Source organism: Belonocnema kinseyi, chromosome 8, assembly GCF_010883055.1.
Source record: "Belonocnema kinseyi isolate 2016_QV_RU_SX_M_011 chromosome 8, B_treatae_v1, whole genome shotgun sequence".
Taxonomy (NCBI): domain Eukaryota; kingdom Metazoa; phylum Arthropoda; class Insecta; order Hymenoptera; family Cynipidae; genus Belonocnema; species Belonocnema kinseyi.
Genome location: NC_046664.1, coordinates 88,488,474 through 88,493,845, shown reverse-complemented (window position 1 = coordinate 88,493,845; position 5,372 = coordinate 88,488,474). Strand labels below are relative to the sequence as shown.

Here is a 5,372-nt window from a genome sequence, read left to right as displayed (position 1 = left end):
AGGGAGCTCTTCTTAATATTTTGACACCAAAATCATGTCGATACACCTTACCGACTGCGAGTAAAGCCACCCACGCTTTAACTTGACAGACTGTATATTATTATTATTATTATTTTATTGCACCATTAAGCCATTTCCCTTTCGGGGTAGGCGTGATTCGCTCGGTAGGGGAACGGAGTAGTGTGTGGAAGGGATAGAAATTTTTCAGATTGATCCATAATTCTCGTGCTATTTAAGTAAATAACACGTTCGTTCCGCAACACTGCTCCGACCCAGGCTGCTGATCAATCTCTCTAGCAATCACCCCAAGCGAAGAACCTCACGAAGTCGTTATGTAAGGTACCCCACTTGAGTCCATTTGTAGCCAAGGTCTGTGTTTCAGGTGTCATTCACTCTACTGACACTCTTTTTATTAACTATTTGCCGCCATACTTTCCTGTCCTGGTATACTTCTCTAGCTTCTTTTATGTCCATGCATTTTTTCATGCAGGCTCTCGTGTTTCTGTGAATTCTTATGTCTCTTCTAACTAGGGTCTCATTTACACATTCTAACCATTCTTTCCGCGGTCTACCTGTGGGCACGCTGCCATTTACTTTATATAACTTGTTTAAATCTTATATCTGGCACTGAGGAGGACCTCTATCCGTGGTCGACACGTTTGCCAATCTAACACTTTAAGAAATGCATGTTTTACAATCAAGTATTTTTGTAAGACCCAAATGCCAATATAAAATTTCTTCAAACAAAATTGTTTAAAAAATTTTGCAAAATTTTGCGTATGGGCTTAGAGAAACGCAAAGAACCCTGTTTTTTGTATGTATTTTCATGGTTTTACCATAAAAATCGCCTTGTCGCCAATTATAACTATCATATTCACAATCAGCGCATCAAAATACATAAGTATACGAAGTTTGAAGAAAATCAGAGATTTTAGCTATTTGGAACATTACCCAGGTTATATATGTAAAATTTGTCTGAAGCGAACATCAATAAAGGTTGCATAGTCTTGGCTGAGTGTATTCAAGGGAGCCAGGTTTACAAAATCAACTCCAGTTCGTTTTGGTTGACAACAATCAAGCATAGCGTAGCAGTCATTTATGGCAATCAGACGTCATTAAATTTGTACATGCGGTTGGCTTACAACTACCTACATGTAGTACTCGGGTTTGGAATTGGTCACCGAGGGTTGTTTTTAGTGGAAGAAAGGAATGGATGAGAAGGATACGACGCTAATGGCATCGGTAAGTAGCTTCCAGCACGCTATCCTATACGTAAGGGATTGACGACCAAAGCGCTACATGTTTACCAGATTTCCCACGAATTCTCTGAAACCTGCTTATACTTTAAAACATTTTCAGAAAAAAGTTTCTTTTTGATAAATCTTGAAAATATTTCAAAAATTACATTCTCAAACACCGTTTCTCGCTAAGATAGAACGCGTTTGCGGAGCTTGTTTATTGTTTCATGCTCAAGAATTAGATTATAAAAATAAGTTTTTTTGTTTGAAAAATAAAATAAAACGTTACTTGATAATAATATAAATAATAATATTTACAATTATAATTGAATACTGTTGTTACCTCTAACGCTTATGAACGCGGCGTAAAGCTAACAGCGGTAAAAAAACAAACTGCAAACTACACTATACTCCTAATTTTATACCTACAACATTGCCACAAAAGATTTCAGATATCATAATAAATTAATTTATAACATCCTTATCTCATTAGGCACTTGACTTATTGTTGGTTCGTGGCTGATAATGAAAATCTGGGTTTACCCGAAAATTGAGAAATTGTTACTTAAATGGAAAACTGAATCAAAACTGAAATTGTTTTTCAATTTGACTTTAAAAAAGGTTTTCAAACAATTTGCAGCTTTGACGATTAGGTTATCATAGCAACACTTGTATTTCGCACTTAAGAATTTAATTATATAGACAGTTTTTTAAAAAGTAAAATAATGCACTATAAAGGAAAAAATTATATTGAAATGTTTATAGAAATTTACACCTACAAATCATAGCTAGCTTTGAATGACTTCAACCCAAATAATGAAATATATAAAGTAAAGTATTTTTAAATAGACAATAAATCTGTATCATTATATTACGTTTCATCATAAAATATATACACATATATAAGGCATCATTAATTCAATAGTCGAAATTAAAACTTAATTGAGTGCAATCTGTTGTATTCACCTCTGTATTTACACAGTGTGAGAAGCAATCACCTTCTAGGGTACTTCGAAATAAATATGAAATATAAAGATGAAAGCTGCAAAATAAGATGTTAGAATTTTTTTACCATCTTAAAAACATTTATCATAATTAAAATATTCTAAAGTGTATCTATGGTTAGAAAATGAAAAAATTTACTTTGCTGAGAAGTGGTTTGTATCAATTTACTTTCGAAGCAAAACGCTTTTAAAAAGGTAATTATTTTCCGTGCAGTTGCGGATGTTTGAAGTATGGCAAATCTTTCAAATGTTTTAGGGAATTGGTAACAGTGTGCTTTGCAGCTTCAGTGAGAATTTACATTCTGATTATAGAGGAACTATAACAGTTTTTGTAAGGAGCTACTGGCACCTAACATACCTAGTGTTTCTAAAATGCACGCAATTTATGTACCGTATAAAATAATTTTGGGCTGAAAAACATCAAGGGTTAGGATTTTATCGTCAAAAGGTGATGGAGTAATTTCATTTTTATTTCAAAACTATTTAAAAAAATTATAAAGTTTCTGTAGATCATCCAAAGTACCCTACGTCATTGCTTCGTGCTTTCTGTAAATACAACAGTCTTCAGAATACGGATGCTTTATAATAAACTTATGAATTCTGTAGTGATATATGCTTTAATAATATAGATTAGTTGTGTAATCGAAAATAGTTCAAATTTTCTCTTCGGCGAAATATTTTTCAGAAAATAAAAGTTTTAAGAATGATTAATTTTCAAATTAAACAGAAAAAAAGTGTGGATTAAAGCCAAAAACTGGGGTTTTGTCAAGGTTTAATGTAAATAAGCTTTGAGAAAGAAGGACAGGCTTATGCAAAATACATGTTGACAAGATTCATTGAAAATAAGCTGTAATGTAAACAAGACTGTTTCTGTGTGCGTCTAGTCATTTTATTATTATTAACCATAATATAGCCTTTCCACAGTCTAGAAATGGAAACAATTAAAACTCAGAAAAGAATACATCTCGATTTGGAAAAATACACATTTTTTATAAACGATTGTAGAGATTTTTTACTAGATCTTAAAATAGTTGTTACCCAACCTAGAAACGAAAATAATTTAAAATGGAAGTAGGCAGAGTTCTTTGGCTTGAAGTTAATTAAGGCTAGCCGCGATATTATAAGGAATATTTCAAGAAAAAGTATTTTTGAAATTCACTCAAAAGTGCGTTTAAATTTCTCGATCCATTGAAAATTTTCTTCTAAGAATATTTAGAAATTTTTTGAATTCTATAACTCTTAAATTTGTGTCTCGAGATCTACTTAATATCGATTAAAATTCGGAATTTGTGAGAAAAATATTATTTTATTTAAACAATTTTTAATCATGTTTAAAATCATATACATACCTCCAATAATTTTTATAAATTTTGTCAATAATAATAACATAATTTCCAGGTCGTTTCATCATCTACCATAACATTTCACAAATATGGTAGAAAATCTTAAAAAAATGGTTTTACATTTTTAAAATTTTGTTTGCTCAATTTTATTACACTCTTATGAATGAGAACATAAAAATAAAACAGCTTATAAAGATATTATTATTATTATTATTATTATTCAGTGTCAATTATACGCCTTCATTGAAAAAAATGAGATTTCACTACTAAATTTGGACCATTGCATTGCGCGTTATATTACTAAAAAATCTGATTTAAAGCAAAACTCAATTAAAAATAAAATATCATTTTCATGAAATAGCTAGGAATCGGTGTAAAATCGTTCCTACGAATGTTGGCTCGTAGCGAAAATTTGTTATTTTCATGCCAGGGTAATTACAAATAACTCCTGATAAATGAGTGGGTATACCTGTATAATTTTGCGATCAAAAGTAGAACAGGTGGTGCACACCACGCATGCCGAATGGCATTAAATCGAATATTCACAGAATGTTGAATTGTAAAGCTATGATAACTGGGGTCCTGCAGTACTCCAAGGGGACTTCGCGAATGACAGCAGGACATTGCAACTTGTCAGTTAACCTTCGTATAATTTACTGAATATTCGCTGCACTAATTGCCCTCCTTCGGGATCTAAGCTTAAGCCTATAATCCGGATTATTCTGACAATCATAAGTCATACAATTTTTCCGAATTTGTTTCCTTAGACTCTACTACGAAATTTCCTTCGTAGATTCAATTTGCAAAAAATGTTTATGCCTTCAGTACAATTTTTTTCAAATATGCCCGCATGTGGTGCGCACATTCTTGCTGCGCCCTGTGCCCGCTGCGTTCCGCACCATACTGAGCGCACCTGGGGCGCGCGGGTACGCCCCCCGACTCGTTTTCATGCGTTTAAGGCGTTTATTTCGAATTCATTCGTTTAACAATGATAAATATTGTAACTTAATCGAAGCACCTGTGGTTTTGAAAATTAAATTTTCATTGTGACACTCGCGATACGCGCTCAACAAAGAGGCTATACCCAAGGAAAAAGAAACGACTGAACGATTGCTTTACTAAATCCGATTAGACGCTCGTCTTATAAATCAAAATGATGCGTTCGAACATACATTTTTGAATTGGATAAAAATATTTGAGATTATGCTCCTATTTTCTGTACAAAATTTAAGAACTGTGAATTAGCAAACGAGTGAAAAAAATTAAATACCAGAATGTCAGATTGTCTTGTGCATATTAATTGGAGACAGAAAAATATCAAAATAAACAGACTCAAAAAAATTTATGATTTTCGGATTCTGTGAGAGCCGAAACGTGAATATCCGATAAAAACTGCAGATAATGTAATATATGAGGGTTGGCAACGAAAGTTCCAGTTGTCTACTACTAAACAAATGTAGTGCCAAAGACGAATTAAAGAAACTATTGCAAGAAATTCTTTCTTCCTGCATAAATGAACCTGGGATAATTTTAAACATCAATTAACGCCGTGTAATGAAGCAAACGTATATTCAAAGGTATACTTCCTTGGAATACGAACGATTCCAGATTAACTTAATTAACTCGACGATTAGCAGCTTCATGGTGCACAAGTTCTTATTATATCCGCAACGTAGCTTTCAACAGTTAGTCGCATTCATCGGTGGAAGATCCATTATTCGGCTCGTTTGCTACGTACGCCATATGAGGAATTTAGTCTCTGCAGTTGAGTAGGTTTGTCAATTTTG

General features: G+C 32.9%; 1 protein-coding gene across 1 annotated transcript in view; it reads right to left on the bottom strand.

The window, feature by feature from the left end:
- LOC117178288 (neurotrimin-like) overlaps positions 1-5,372 on the bottom strand; it is a 271,766-nt gene that overhangs the window by 22,321 nt on the left and 244,073 nt on the right. The window lies entirely within an intron of this gene.